The sequence below is a fragment of the Podarcis pityusensis genome (genome assembly GCF_964106645.2).
Source record: "Podarcis pityusensis genome assembly, chromosome: 7".
NCBI lineage: Eukaryota > Metazoa > Chordata > Lepidosauria > Squamata > Lacertidae > Podarcis > Podarcis pityusensis.
In genome coordinates, this window is record NC_138031.1 from 932,913 (window position 1) to 949,573 (window position 16,661).

The following is a 16,661-nucleotide window of genomic DNA, read 5'->3' on the forward strand; positions in this document are numbered from 1 at the left end:
TAAGAGGTCCGCTTGCCTTAGATCCCAGGCAGATTAAATAAAAAAAAAAAGCAAAAAAAAAAAGCTGTTTTTCCAAACATGGACAGAATTAATTTGCCTGCTGAGCTCAGAGTTATTAAGGGAAGTTATAGAAACCCACAAAGCATGGTGCAAATTTATACAATATCTGCCTATTAGTGACGACCTCAAATCTAGCTTGCGGGCAGCAGATGACTATGAGAAGGAGCAACTAAGGTAAGGCTGGAGCCTCCAAAGTCCTTTAGTGTCCCTAAAAATCCGCCCCCCTCAAGAGGAATACTATATTGAATAGCATCAAGTGGTGAGAATTCTCACCAGGAAGCCAGAACTTTTACATAACTAGAGTAAGAGAGGAATATTGAACAATAAAAGAGGTTTATTCAGAGAAAAATGGAACAAAACTAAACACTTTAAGGAAATGAACACAAAAAAACAGCCATGTTCATAGCCAAAATTCTTATTTGGTTGTAGAGGAAAATGCTACGCCAGAACAAAAATATTATTATTTTATTGCGGTTGTGACTAGGAATTTCTAGTTAACACAGAGCATAAACAAAGCCTTCTGTCACATACTGCATCATCCGAATTAGATTCTCCATGCGTGTTGCACCCTTAAAAAATGGAACACACCTCCTTAATTCAAAGGAGAGAAACTTCTAGTTTCAGGTCCTCTTAAGTCAATGACTTTGAACAACTAAAAAACGTTCAAGGGGAATAATGAGGCAAGTGCAAGACACCCTGGAGAAAGTGGCAACTTACTTCCTCGTAGGGGGTGGTCAACATTTAGCAGGAAGTTTCCACCGGATGGCAATAAGCAGGTAAGAGCCTGGCTGCTGGGTCAGGCCAATGGCCCACCTAGTCTAGCTTCCTGTTCTCCCAGTGGCCAGCCAGATGCCGATAAGGGAAACTCTCAAGCAGGATCTGAGCACAAGAGCTTCCAGCAACAGGTATTCAGAAGCATTACTGCAGAGCACAGCCACCCTCCAGTCCATGGTTATCCTTCTTCATGGTCATGCTAGACAAGCCAGGCAGGCAGGCGGATCAACCTTTGGCTCTTAGTGGCTGGTATTCCAAATAGCCGTATCCTGGTCAAGAGTAACACCACATTAACATGCTGTCTGGTGTGTTACACCTCTGTAGGACACCTGGCCCTGCACCACCTCAGCCAGCAGGGGCTCTCCTACCACAGGAAGAAGGGGGTGAACACAGGTTCCCCAGTCCCCAGTGCTCTGGGGACCAAAATACAGCTAACCTAGATTTGTGGAATGGTTTCTGGCATGAAAGAGCCAGGATTGCAAAAGAAGAGAGACAAAAGGAGAGAAGGTTTAACTGGATGCCTCGTACTGGAGATGACACAATCTCCAGGCACTCACAACCGCTGCTATTCTACGCAGCAGGGCCTCCTAGCAAGAAGCCCTCTCCTTTCCCAGATGCTGCCATCACATGTTGTAGGGGAAGCATTGCCATTATGAATTATTTCCAGTAGGTTACAATTTGCAAAAACATTCCTCCCATTCCTGGTTGAAAATGCCACTGACACTGGATCCGCCCATCCCAACTGGAGGGAGCTTACGTGGAAGATGTGAATAAAGCGTGTTGGGTTGTTGACCTAGAAGAGTCGTAAGCAAATTTTTTCCAAACAGTCAATGGCTAATAATAATATAGCTTAACCACAAAATACTGTATTTTTGTGTAAGACGCCCCCTATTTGGGGGGACTCAAAATTAAGAAAATGGGGGGAGATTGCCCAGAGTTGTTGATTTTTATGGGGGGGGGGGTTGCTGAGCTTTTTTAGGGGGGGATTGCCGAAAAATCACTCACCCGATGGACCTACGCTGCCACTCACACACGTCACAAAAGCCACCTCTCATCTGTCCCCTCGCCAAAAGAAGCCGCCAATCGCCCGCCCAACTGCTGCAGCAACAACCAATCAACAGCAGCCCTTCCCACAGACACTAATAACATGCCCAAGAGCCGCTCACCATCTCCAGCTGGCTACAGTAACCAATCCCATGTCCCCCCATGTACGATCCATGTATAAGACGACCCCCAGTTTTTAACATAAATTTTAAATAAAAAAACCTTGTCTGATACACGGAAAAGTACAGTAAAACAAAACTGTAATTCTTTAATTAACAATGTCCAGATAGGTCGTGAAAACAATCTTTTTAACTGTCAAAGACCAGAGTAAAGAAACAGGTATGTCTTCAGCATACACTGAAAGCTATACAGCAAAGTCACCAGACACACCCATAAAGGGGGAAATCCCACAGCTCAGGTGCCACCACAAAAAGAGCCCCTGAACCTCTGAGAGAGGTGAATGTACCCAGACGGCCTCCTCTACCAATCTAACATTTGGCAGGGTCTGTAGGGAAGGAGGCGGTCTTTCAGGTATGTGGGGCCCAAGTCATGTAGGAGAATGGGAAAAACTGTTTAGAACAGAAATTGTGTGTTTTCTACATGTCACCCTGGTCAGTAACCTGGCTGCCTCATTCTGGACCAGTTGCAGCTTCTGAACCATCTTTTTTTGGGGGGGGGGGGCACGTAGAGTGTGATCCAATGTAGTAGTTACCAGAGCATGGATTATAGTGGCCAACGTATCTTTGATCTGGTAAACCAGCTGGCAATGGAAACAGGGACTCCCAGGGGGCCTGGATCTCCAAAGACAATGCTAGTTCCTATTTGCCTGCTCCTTCCAGCGGTCTGCAACCTCGTCCAAAATAGGCTGCCTCCCTGCCTCTTGGACAGAAAAAAACTGTCTTGTCTTCTGAGCCTCAATTTGTTGGCCCATATCCTACCTATCACTGTCTCCAAGCACCTGAACTGCCTCTCATGATTCAGGTGGCTCAGCATATTGGTGACACAACACTCCAAATCCTCTGATGACAGCTCCCTACAGATATTAAATAGTACGGGGGAAAGAATGGAACCTTGTGGGGTGCCACAGGATTAACTCCCATGCTGCTGAGCTCCTACGCCCATAACTACTCTGGAAAACAGGCCCAAAGATAGGACAGAAACCGCTGTAATGCAATGCCCCCAACCACCACCGCATTGATCCATTCCAGGCGATTACTGTGCGCAACACAATCAAAAGCTGCAAAGAAGTGTAAGAGAATAAGCAGGGTCACATACCCCTCTCCTTGTCTCTCAAGGCAGTTTTGCTGCCATACGAAACGTAGTGCTGGGCTAGGATACAAGAACTGGCGTACCCCCATGACTTGCATCAGGAAAGGGGCTTTTAAACTTGTTCATAAATGACCTGAAGTTGGGGTTGAACACTGAGATGACCAGGTACGTGGCTAGCACCCAGTGCTTCAGGCTGGCTCCCAGATGTGTCAGCATCCACACTCCCTTGAGGCTTTTGCAGCCAGAAGCATGGAAACAGAAACAAAACGATGGTGTTCTGAGCCTCTGGGGCTGTCAGTTCAGAAGCCACGGGTTACTATTAGATGAATGGGGGAAAGGGGTGGTTTGCTTGCTGACATTCCTTGTTTTGTGAGGAGCTGCATTGCCCTTGCATAATTCTGAGCCTCCTCCTTGCTGGTGGGTCTGTGTCTACAGTTTCCTCAACATTGCGTTTTTCCTTAGCAGCAAAGGTGGTGGGGAGGTGCTGGCCTCCAGCCCCCCGTCACGGATCTGGAGCAAATTAGAGACTCCAAAGCACCAGCAGCAACCTGAGCCTCGGCTGTCGCTACCAAGACAGCACGGGGCCTCCATCACCCGAGTCTCCCTCCCCCCATACTGACCACAGTGTGGTGGTGGGGCTTCCACACCGGCCACTTGTTGAGCCAAGAGCCAAGACAATGGGCCGTCTGCCAGCCGAGAAGCTTTATGGCACTTTCATACACATTAGCCAAACAAGCACCCGGGGAGCCATTGCCTGGCAGCAGCTGAGGCAGGCTGAGCAGCAGATGCCTCGCTGGCTGGCGTCCATCCCATCCCCATCCCCATCCCCCCACCCCACCCCAGCCACCAAACACGGGAGGCAAGTGACAAGCGAGAACCACCTAAGAGCGAAGGTGTGCTCCCCCTTTGCTCTGTGCCCCTGGCCTGCAGAGGGGACAGCCAGCCTGTGGGAGGTGATGGGGCGGCCCTGAGCACCAGCCCTCAGGAGGACTGGCTTGCAGCCCTGGAGCCTGCCTCCCAATTGATTCCATGCGCATGCCTTCCCCATGCAGGCCCCCTGCCAGATACCCTCTGGCAATGCACACAGCTGGGAAGGCATTAAAAGAACACAGGTGAAAATTATAGGGTGGCTGTTTAAGTTGCAAAGGTCCCGCAGAAGAAAGGGAAAGCCTTTTTATACACACCTTTCCGGCGGCTGTTGAAAGGAGTTGCCCCAGGGCACCGAATTTACTGGCAAGGCTGTGCCTGGGTGGACTAGTGCTCCATGCATGTGGGCTAGCCACAGCTCTGAAGAAGCCGCCAAGAGGCCTTCCAAGCCCCACCATGCTCACAGCGGGTCAATTTCACACAATGCTTTGCAGCTGTGAGGTGAGAGGCAAGAGCCTTGTACTAGGGACCTTAAAGTCAAGTGGGGTCCGATGAAGCCAACCTGCTGCCCTCCAGGTGCTACAGACTATAACTCCCAGCCAATGTGGCCCTGTGATGCTGAGGCTGATGGGAGCTGTGGTCCAACAGAAACTGGAGAGCACCAGGTTGCTGAAGGCTGCGGGGTGGGCAGAGAAGGGAGACTCTCAACAGTCACATTTCATTTTTTTAAAAAGGCACAATAACCAAAAGTCAATTTCTTTTTTTCTTTCTAAAAAAAGGTCTTTGAAAAAAACTATTTTGCCCAAGCTTGCACGTGCACGCTCAGAAGAATGGTAAAAAGCTTTGCCTCGTGGGAAGTTCAGTATATTCTCACAATATGTTGTGGCTCTTTTTTTACATCTTGCTTTTCAAGGCAAATATGGCTCACAGTATAGATAAGCTAGCATAAACACAATTTTAGAATTAAAAATAAAATCCAAAAACACTGTGGTGGTATCTAAGGTTGTGTGAGTTGGCTTGTGCTTGCGTGATGGGATTCCCTTTCCTCTCCTCCCCTGTGTAGTTTCCCCCCAATCTGTCCCAGAGGGTGCCCCTCTAGCCAAGAGGTTAAACTGGGGCCAGGTGAGAGAACTGACCCAATTTGTGATGACAGTAGTCCTCAGTTTGGGGCACAATAAGCTGCAGTTATTAGCACAGGAAGTATGGAAATCTTTCCCAGGTGTGGGACATCACTGATGACAGGGTCTAGGAAACTGCTTCAACAGTCCTAAATATCTGTCTGTATTCCACAACTGGGGGAGGGAAAAGGACATTTCCAGAGACTCACTTCCTTCTTTGAGACTTGGGAGTCTGCTTCCACATGGAGACACACCTTTGCCCGACTCTTTAAACCTCAGGTTAAAATTACCCTCATCTGCAGCAGACCACACCTGCAGATGGCAGTACAGGTGTAGAACTATGGGACCTGATCTCTTTGCATGTTTCAGCTGAGATGCTTTGAGGGTTAAACTATGGAACTCACTCCCACGGGAGGCAGTGATGGCCACCAACTTGGATGGCTTTACAAGAGGATCAGGCAAATTCATGGAAGAGAGAACTATGGTGGCTTCTAGCCCTGATGACTCTGCTCTGCCTCTACACTTGGCGGAGGCAATGCTTCTGAATCCCAGTTGCTGGAAGCCACAGGAGGGGAATAAACGTCCTGTGTTCGAAGCCTGATTGCAGGTTTCCCACAGCCTTTGGCCTGATCCAGCAGGCTCTTCTTTTGGATAGGCTTGTCTTCTTGCCCAGGTTTCCCTGACCCATAAACTGGGACTATTTGTTTAAATTAATGCTCTTAATATTCCTTTCTAATATTACTAATATTCCTTTCTTTCATTCATCTGTTTTACTGGTTTTATGTTGCATTTCTGTTTCAGTGATATTGTTTTTATACTGAATACCACTCAAAAGTTTTATAAAACATCAGGCTGTTTATAGATGCTCTGAATAAATATGAAGGTTGCCCAGAGTGCATAATGTATGCTGACAATGGGCTTGTTTGATGCCTCGTTGTTTCTGTATACTTTGGATGACAGAGCCCTATAAACCTACAATTAACTAAGTACATTCTCTTGAATGCCTCACCTGAATGGCAAGTCCAGGTGGCAAGAGTCTGAGAGGTGAACTATTCACTCAGCGGTTGTCCTGCAGGGCTGAACGTCTCCTGGAAGCATCAGAGTAGCTTTTCATCTGGGCCCACGTTTGGTGGCCAGGGTTATGCTTTTAGGTAAAGGTAAAGGTAAAGGTACCCCTGCCCGTACGGGCCGGTCTTGACAGACTCTAGGGTTGTGCGGTCATCTCACTCTAGAGGCCGGGAGCCGGTGCCGTCCGCAGACACTTCCGGGTCACGTGGCCAGCGTGACGAAGCTGCTCTGGCAAGCCAGCACCAGCGCAGCACACGGAACGCCGTTTACCTTCCCGCTATAAAACGGTACCTATTTATCTACTTGCACTTTAAGGGTGCTTTCGAACTGCTAGGTGGGCAGGAGCTGGGACCGAAAGACGGGAGCTCACCCCGCCGCGGGGATTCGAACCGCCGACCATATGATCGGCAAGTCCTAGGCACTGTGGTTTTACCCACAGCGCCACCCGCGTCCCTTTTAGGAAGCCATATTTATATGCTTTATATTTATTTATATTTATATTTATATTTATATTTATATATTTATATTTATATGCTTCCCTTTATATGCTTTTAGGAAGCCATATTTTGGGGGGTTTAACCAAGCAAGGGATGCAGCAGCAAAGCAAAGGGGTGTCCCATTGAGAGAGAGAGAGCTAGAAACTCAGGCTGGGCACTCCCAGGAAGGAAACTCCCAGATGGGAATAGCTGCTCTTTGGAGTAGCTCTAAATCCATGCACCAGGAAAAAAGATTCTTGACGTAGATAGGATGGGATGTGTGTCTGGACTTGGCAGCTGGCAAAGCACTCTCAGGACCTGCCAAAAAGGGAGTGGAGCACGCCATGGCCCCAATCCTGCAGCGCCCATGGGCAACGGGCTTCAATAATAATGATCATGATAATAATAATAAGTATTTCTTGTACTCTACCCATCTGACTGGGTTGCCTCAGCTACTCTGGGTAGCTTCCAACAAAGTCTGAGGGCAAGCTGGGAGAGGCATCTCCAAGAGCTGTGCCTCCATCCTAATACAAAGTGGCGCCTCTTCTGAACAGGTGGTTGCTCAACGGCTCTCAAATCTGAACACCAACGTGGCAATGAAGAACATTGCAGAGCTGTGGGGGCAGAAGAAGAGGTCAACTGCCAGAACGAATGCCCTTCGGCAAACAGAGAGAGTGAGAGAGGACTTGAATGACAGGGGGCTGAGAGCAGTTCAAGTGGGGGGCCTCTTCACACTCACAGAGCCATTTTGTATAAAAGCTTTAGAGAAGCTTTTTAGAGAAACATCCTCAATGTATTGTCCAGTAAGACAAGTTTGCATGCAGTAGGAAATCATTGAAACACTGTCTGTACCAATACTCATCTCAACCCAGAAGGACCAGCAAACTGGTTTCAAGAAAAATAAAAGCATTCAGCTTCGGTTCAGGAGTGCAGCGTCTACAGGGCTGAGAAAGACTTCAAAAGTAGTCTACAACCGAAGGTGGTAAGTAACTGGGAGGTCTCTCTAAGACAGAAGACTCTGATCCTCTACTGATGAACATGTCAGCAGCTTCAACTGCTTTACTTGTTCATCTGACAAAGAGTGTTTCATGAGCTCAATATACTTATTTGAAGAAATCCCTTCCACACCTCCTCCTCCTCCTCCTCCTCCTCTTACAGGCACCATTCCTCCTCACCCAACTTTGCTAGTTTGAAATAGGCCAAGTAGTCAAAGAGCGCAGGTGAGGAGCATGTGCAGCATTGCTAAGCATTACCAGAACTGGCAGGAGGAGCCTCTGCTCTCTCGCCCTGGTGGGGATTTTCTCCAGAGCAAATGCACACGCCACAAGCTGGATCTCGATTTACAAGCCTCCAGCCTTTGGTCCCATAGGGCAAGTGAAATCTTCCAGGGTGGAAGAACACAAGAGTAAGTGGGAGCCAGCAAGCACGTTCAACGTCAGATGAAGCGCCAAGCCCTCCGGTGCTCCCACCCCATGGACCAAGCTCCAGTCATCTTCCACAAGGCTACGGACCTCCCCAGGGTGCTCTAGAAACAAGAAGCCAGAGGAGCACGTGGAGAGGAATTGCTCAAAGCCAAGCTATTAAGGGCTTTGGGGCTGGGGAGAAGAGAGACTAGAGAGCCAACACAATCAGAATCAAAGAAAATTAAAACACAATATTGAGAGTAACCTAAGTCCAGATTTCCTCTTCCTAATCCTCCAGGAACCCACAGATGGCTGGGGTGGAAAGGATGCCACTCTGGCTTCAATCCCTGCTTGGAACAAGGTAAAGACAAGAAGAGGCCTCGAGTATTCATGAGTTCAGAACAGGGACAACTGGCTTGGGCATCTTGGGCACATTTGGGCCTCCTATAAAAGCCCCCCTCCCCCACTGTGTGGGGCTGGGATGAGGAAAGAAGCAGATGTCAATGCTTCACACACCATCTCAGGTGCCACTAAAAAGTCAAACGCAAACCTTAGCACTTCTTGTGCCCCCGAAACATGTCACTGCAGCCACCACATGAAGACGCCTCCATGGATCTGTGCAATCCACAGCCTTAACAGAGCAATCGGGCTGCAGTGCCTCAACTCTCCTCCCCACCAGCCCTGCTCTTTCTGCTCCAGCAACGCCACTCAACCTTCCCTCCCCACACCCTGCCTGGCCCCATCTGTGCTCTGAGCAGCACCTGACTGACTCCAGCTACAAAAGTTGAGGCTGCTGAACAGACTCTTGGGCTGGGGTGGTGGTGGGGTTGTTGGGTTTTTTTGTATTATAGATCATGTTGTGATTGATGTGGAAATTGATCAGCTTTGTTTTTAAATGTTTTATTTATTGCTTATGACTACTTTTTTTCATGTGGCAAGCTGCCTTGAACTGTGCAAAGGCGGCATACAAATAAGATTATATATGTATGCATGCATGTATTTGTATTGGAGAAGCAGCTGAAAAGTAGGCAGGCCGGAGGAGCCTGGAGAAGGGCTCAGGTGTCCTGGGGGCCCAGCTGCCCTCCAACCCTCCCAGCCCTTCTCCCACTTTCCCACCCTGCACTGAAACACTCTCCTCTCCCCACAATAAGAGGCAAAGGCATCACATTTTGGGTCCAGCAGCCACATGCACAGCTGTCCCAAAGAGGGACCTTGGCACCCTGGTGGGGCTTCCTCTACACCCAGGGGGAAGAGGACTGAGGACCTGGGCCTCCTGCCCCAAATTGGGTGGGTGGAAGAGTGAATGAACTGCTGCCCTCACCACATGATCCATCACAAGGTGCTTGTGCCTGCGTCACTGTTTTGCACCTGCAAGGCTGCCAAGAAACACATGTGCCCCCCTCCCTCTTCCCCCGGTGGGACTGGCGTGGCAGCCCTTTCTTCCTCTGATTTAGCTGCTGCGAGGCTCTCCCTCCCCCAGGGAGGCTGGCCTGCTTGCTCAACGCTTGCCAGCTGGGACGGTGTCTGCAGATCTGTCCCCAGGTCCGTCCCGTCTGGCCTGAGCTCAGGGTTGCAGGCTGCCTGGCTGAGGGTCTCTGGCTGGCTCCTCTGGGGACAGCGTATCCTGGCACCCCTCCACCGCCACTGCTTTGAGACCACGGCTCCTGCACCTCCTCCACCACGTCCAGCGGCAGCAGCGGCAGCAGCAGCCGCCCGACTTCACAAGGCACCATCCCTCCCCTTTCCAGCGGAAGAGCCTGCATGCTGCTGCCCTGCCTGCCTCCCCCCTCCCTCCCCTGCAAAGTAGCTCCAGCTGTCAATGGCCCAGATTGGAAGTGCAGGTACAGGAGCTGGCGCCCTGCCCGTCTCCCTTGTGTCTGTCTGGTGAAAGAGGAAGCCAGTCCACCTCTGGAATCCTTCACTCTCTCCTCGTTGCTACTCTCCCCGCGTCCCTCCAGGGGATTGGGGGTCAGTCTCGCTCACTCGGTCTCTCTCTCCCCCCCCTTGCCCCTCTCCGATTACAATGCAGGCAGTGTTCGCTCCAAATCCCCCACTGCACGTTAATTCTGCTCTTCTGTCTCTAACGACCAAACCGCCTTCCTGTGCCTTCTGTCTTTCCATTACTCCTCTGCTATTTTTTATCTCCGACAAATAGCGTGCGTCAGCTCCAATTGAAGGGAATGGGGCGGGAAGGGGAGCACGCGGCAGCGGGCGGAAGAGGGGGCACAGACAGACCCTTGTTTGCACAAGCACAGGCACCCCTCCGCCATGGAGGGGGCCAGCTCACAACGCTGAGAGCCCAACAGGCCCAAAGGAGCAGAAACAGCAGCCCAGAATCTCAATTATCGAAGTAGTCGCTGTCCTGAGCACAGTCATTTCATAGCTCACATCAGGGCGGCTTATATTATTGGGATTGTCCCAAAGGATCTGCCATCGTGAATGGTTGCAGAAGTGTCTGTCTGTCCTACAGTATTTTTAAGCCATACAGCATTCCAGATACCCCCCTTCCTCTTTAAGAGTGTAGCACTGATTTGGTGGGGGGGGGGGGGAGAGAAAAAAGAAGCCTGTAGCACTATTCAGGAGTGTGAATTTCAAGGATTAGAAGATATGAGATGTAGGCAGAACCTGCCAGTGAAATCAGTAAGGAGCTCTTAAATAAACTGGTGCATTTTATTGGGAAAAGAAAAGACACAGAACTAAGAGATAGCAAAGTAAACACAAAGCAATAAAACTACTAGCACATTTGCAAAGCTAAGCAGGGTCCAGCATGGTTTCAAATTGGATGGGGCACTGTGGGTTGAGATTCTTGCATTGCAGGGGATGGACTAGATGACCCTTGGGATCCCTTCCAACTCTACAGTTCTGTGATTCTATGAAGCCCATGTTTCTTTCTCTCCCTTTGTGTGCATTTGCGTCCCAAAGCAGCAGACGCAATCCTCCCATCAGGCCAAGGTATGCAGCACTCCCTTTAGCACATTAAGTCCTCAAAGGTCTCCTTCCCTTCCCCAGCAAGATTGCTCCAGTTTCTGCCTCTCTCCCCCTGCACATCCCGGCAGAGACTCAAACTCTCCTTTGGGGGCACAGCAGCACCCCAGCTTCCAGGCAGTCAGCAGCTCTTCCATGCCAGATCCTGAACTCCCCTCTTTTCCAGGCTGATTTATGGCCTGCAGAGAAAGTTTCTCTTTCTGCCTCCAAGATTCCTTGTGTTTTGGCCTCAGCTGCCACTACCCCAATCGGCTGTTGCTACTGGCGCGCCCTGCTCTCAGCTTTGACAACTGGACTTTTCCATTCTAGACACCTCAAGAGCCACTCCCAAAGGGCACAGATATCCCTTGTTGGTGCCCTGGGATTTGCCAAGGGTCTCCGGCAAGAGAAAGAAACGAAACTCTCTGCTCCAGGCCAGCCTTCCCTCAAGCTGGCTGGGAATGGGAGGAAGGAAGGGCTCATTGCAGCAGGACCCCTTCCAGCCCTCTCCGTTAAGCAGACCAGGCCTGCTTATTAACTGCCCGGCTGGTGGGATGGCAGCATGTTGCTGAAGACTCCAGAGAGCTCCATGTAGTTGGAAGTTTTGGAGTTACAGGGTGCGTCTGCATTTGGCAGCAACACACACCTCTCTCTGGCAAAGGACTCGCTACCCCCAAGGCTGCATGTTCTCACTGGGGAAGGTACCCAGGGCACCTTCCAACGCTGTGCAGTCCAGGGGCAAAAACTGCTCGCTGCCCCCCCCAAACCATCCTCCGCAGCTCCCTTATAAAGGAACCACCCAGATCTTGCTTCTGTACAAACCAGGCCCAGCTTGTTAAAGATTATAAGAGACACAGATGAAGCACAGCCCTCTGTCAGCCTCAAACTGGGTGGGTAAGCAAACTTCCCTGCCCCTCCCCAGAATGAGGAGGAAGGAAGGCAGCATCAGAGTTGGGTCCTGAGGCAGCATAAAGCTGGAGGGTAGCTAAGCCTGAAGAAGAATAATAACAATGATGATGATAATACTACTACTACTACTAATAATAATAATTTTTATTTATACCCCGCTCTCCCTGGCCGAAACCGGGCTCAGAGTGACTAACATCAATTATATAACACATCAAGATAAAATCAAGCAATCAATTAAAATCAAAATCAATTAGAATCAAATCAGAATCAGAGTGGTTCACATCTTTCTAACAGTAGCAGACTAATTACTTTCGCCTTTTCAATCACAATCAAGCACTTCACAAACTGCCTTGCTGCCGCCATTATTATTACTTTGTCACAACACACCAGCCAAGCAAGCCACTGTTCTTCCCATTTTACAGGTGGGAAATGGTGGCAAAGCAATAATGGGGTGTCCCAAGGTCATGGTTGAGAAGGGATATGAGCCTGTGCATGTGTCCATCCCTCTGCTTTGCTGGCTGACTCTCAGAAGACCTTGCACACACAGCCGTGACGGGTGCCATTCTTAAGCAGTAATTTTTGTTCTGAAAGAATTATCATCTTCCTTCTTTTACCCCTCTCAAAGCACCAAGGCTTTCACCTTCAGGAAAGGGCCATAAGTCAGTGCTGGAAGATCTGATTTCCACACAGAAAGTCCCAGCTTTAATCTCTGGCACTTCCAAGTAGCGTGGAAGCCTGGAGAGTTGTTGCCAGTCAGTGTAGACATCACTGAGCTGGATGGGCCAATGCTCTGACTCAGGAAGGGGCAGCTTCCTGTGTTCTTGTGTACTTTCTCTGCATGCAGTGTTAGTAATCAGGTGGGATCACAGATTGTGGATGAGACAAAATGGCTAAGAGGCACTGGACATAGGAAAACAGTAGAGGTGACAAAAGCTGGCCTTGGCCTATGCCCCTCCAGAATGCTGCAACCACACAAACTGTCCGAAAGCGTAACAAGGCAGCCCAGAATCCCAGAAAACTGTCAGAGAGAAGCTGCCAAGACTTCCATGTCAATATCCCTCCTGCTTAGGCAAACACAGGCCCTGCTCTGCAGAAAAGCCCATTAAAGAAAGATTTCCTTCAGGAGGCAGAGCAAGCAAACGGAGGGAGCTCAAAGCCTTGCCAAGACTCCATGGCAGAACTGTAGTAATAACGAAGATTACCATCAAAGCAACGCTGCAGGCCTCTTTGCAATTCCAGAGCAGAGGAAGGCAAACCACAGAGCTGAGGACACATTCACGAGGAGCAGAACCCTGCATATAACACTGTGCATCTGCCGCAGAGACCCAACCCCAAACTTGTGTAGACCGGAGGTCCCTTAGTCTTCGCAGGTGTTTCTCATTTGGGATGTTTGCTTACAGTCAGGGCGGGGAGCCTGTGGGCCTCCAGATGCTGTGCTCCTCCAGACTACGACTCGCCTCATCACCATCCCTGACCATTGACCACGACACTGATGGGGTGGAGGTACAGATGTCTCATCCCTCCGTCAAGTAAGGGCATCAGACGCCTGTACAACCACCAGGGAATCCTCTATCTCACAGAGCAAGCCGCATCAGCTTCACAGCCACAGTGACTTGGAAAGAGGCCTGTGTCCTAACAACACTGGGGGCAGCAGCTGTCAAGCCACAGCAGGGGTGGGGAACCTCTTTGGCCCAGGAGACCAAGCCTTTATCTCCCTCCCCCCCTGCGGGCCAACTCTGACAGGTGGGTATCATGATGATGTCAGGTGACTAATAGGCAGCCATGTGCACCTGCCAATGTTGATCCATGAGGGCAACACAAAGCAGCAGCCAGCAGGACTGAACCCTCTGCAGACCAACCGATGAGCAGAGGAAAGTGCTTCTCTCTCTTCGCAGCATGTAGCTTGCCTGGTGTGTCCGAGACATCTGGAGCCGTTTGCTCTCAAAGCACTTTGCTCAGGGCACCTTCTGTCTGCTCTGAGCTCCTGCACTGTGTGGGCTTGGGAGGTGTCTTTTGAGTGGGTGGGTGGAAGAGGACTAGACAGCCTTTTGCCACTTCCAAGTCTACTATTTGGTTTCTCCTTCCCATACATAATATTTTACAGATTTGTGGAGCTCCACCTTACTGTTTTTAAATCAATTCTCCAATTTCCCCCAGGATCATTTTTTATCTGTGTTAAAGACTGTATGATGAGATTCTTGATGCAGTTGTAACTCTGCTCTAAGAATTCCACTCTCCCCCCACTCTCAAGTTCTCTTCCAGAGTCAAGATGCTCTGACAGTCCTCAGCTCTGCGATGTTTTTTCCCTCCCTTCATCTTTTAAAGGTTTCCTCTGGCAACCCTCATGCAGGCGAGGACCTGTTCTAGGAGTTTAAGGTTAAGGCGGGCAACTTTCAGAGAGCTTTCCAAATCATGCCCTGCAGCCAACTGCCCCAACAGCCATTTTTCTCACTCTGGGGAGGGGCTTGGCCCCTTCAGCAGCCTATCTATGGAAAAGAGGGCTTCACATCCGGACGCGGGTCTTTGGTTGCCATCTGCATGCAATGTGCAAATGAGAAAAACTGCTGTTTTTCTGTGATAGGAAAACCTGACTCTAGCAAAGGAAAGATACAAAAATTTCCTGGGTGTGGGCAAATTGGGAGAGAGGGGATCTGGATAGAGACCCCTTCTTCAGCCCAATTGACCCCAGAAAGCCATAAGGAAGGGAGAGAGTGAAAGAAGATGAGGCGCTGGAGCTGCGCTTGCAACCTGGCACCTCCGCTTTGAACGACAAACGTCAAGATACAGGCGCCACAATCAAGGAGCTCTTACTCACGTAAGAAGAGCTTGGCTGAGGCCGGATCAGGCCAAAGCTGGCTCCTCTAGTACAGGCCCCTGTTCTCACAGGAGTCAACCAGCTGCCTCTTCTGGGAAGCACACAAGCAGGACTGGAGTGCGACAGCAGCGGTCTCCCCACTTGCGATTCTCAGCAACCAGCATTCACAGGCAGACTGCTTCTCCTACTGTGCAAGCAAGACTAGGACCCATTGGTAGTCATCCTCTATGAACCTGTCGAAATTCTCTTCTAAATTCAGCTAAGCTGGTGGCCACTACTACATCAAGTGGGAGTGGTGAGTCTGTCCTGAATTGTCCAACATTCAACTTTTATAAGATGATCCTGTTGGGCCATTATTATGCTTCTTCCCGAAAGAATGGGGAAATGGAGCAGGTGAGAAGCAAAGAGAGTGCCATAGACAGGATACCCAGGGCTCTTGGCAGCTCCTTCCACAGCTGTCAGCTCCATCACAAGTAGAAACCAGTAGCAGCTGGGAGAGAGCTGTGCCCGAAATCCTGGAGAGCCAATACTGATCTAGCTGCACTGAGGGCACTTCCCACATTCAAGAGTTTGCCACATAAATTTAGACTCTCTTCTCAAGCATGGAGGTTGGAACGAGGGCAGATCCATTACTGCACTTTCAAGTACAACTTATGCCTGTTTGGGCTTCACTTGTGTGGGCGCACCATTTGCGGTCCCTTCCCTCCTAAAGGTTTATCATTTCTTGAGTTGGGGAACTATATCTCATGGCTTTCACTGTCAAAAGCAATTGCAATTGCCTCCAGATTTGTGGCCTATTTGAAATCAACAAGGACTGTCTACTCCTTTTCACATAAAAATAATAAGTACCCATGAGCTGGCATCTTCCAGTCTAGCCGATCCGATGACGAGTGAATTCCTAGCCTTAAGTGTCAACCCTGCAGAGGAACTGCTTTTCTTCCTGAGAAATCTTTCTGGATCTATCTTCATTAAAGCTCAATTAAACTGAGGGGAAAGGAACTCTGAAACCTTACCCTTGCCTTCCAGAAAAATAAAATACTTCATGCTGGGTGTAAATTAAAACCAACGTAGCAGCCACAGCACGCAGCAGCAGCCTGGGGGGAAAGACGGGCAGAGGACAGGATGACGTGGGGCTCAAGCATCGGAGCATCGTCCCTGGTGCCAAGACATTCCTGAGCATGGCGAGGAGAGCTCCCTGCTGCGGGAATGTACACAAATGCACGTGGATGGGAGGCAGCCCAAGGCTCACCTACCGAGGAAAAGGAGATCAGGTCTTTGCCAGCTTTGCCCCTCCTCACCTCCATGCCACCGGGATCCATCATCTCACTGCCCATAAGCTCTCCAAGCAGAAAAGGAAGAACCCGGGTCTTCTGTTCTTATCATCATTTCCCACTGATGTGTCTCTATGTCTCCCCCAGGTGCCCCCCCCCCCAGACAAGCATGTGGCTGAAAGGTAATGTGGGAAGCAACCAAAGTATTTCTGAAGGGCTCCACAATGCCCCAAGGTTTGGCTGGAGACCAGACACCTGAGCCACCCACTGGTCTGCCCTCTCCAACCCATAGGATCCGCTTTGCCAACTTCACAACCCATTTCTGAAGATGTAGATGTTACAACAACTCATTACCCTTCCATTGAGCAACGGTGCCCCTTCATTTTCTAATTACTTAATTACTCAAGCACCAACTTCTCTTAATTGTAGCAAGAAATGAAATCTACTTTACTAACGCCAAAATGGGACGAGTTAATGTGATGCTTAGGACCAAAGTTTACAATGCATTTTACAAGTTTTCAAGTTCCACAGAATTCTTCTTCAAACTGTAGTAGCCAGGATGGGCTCCAGGAATGAGAAGTCCACAAATCTTGAATTTTCATGGTAATTGGCCAGTTTTGTGG

The 16,661-nt window shown here is 49.6% G+C and overlaps 1 protein-coding gene across 2 annotated transcripts in view; it reads right to left on the reverse strand.

Annotated features, from left to right (window-relative positions):
* The window catches only part of BOP1 (BOP1 ribosomal biogenesis factor), a 63,504-nt gene that overhangs the window by 24,783 nt on the left and 22,060 nt on the right, over positions 1 to 16,661 (reverse strand). The window lies entirely within an intron of this gene.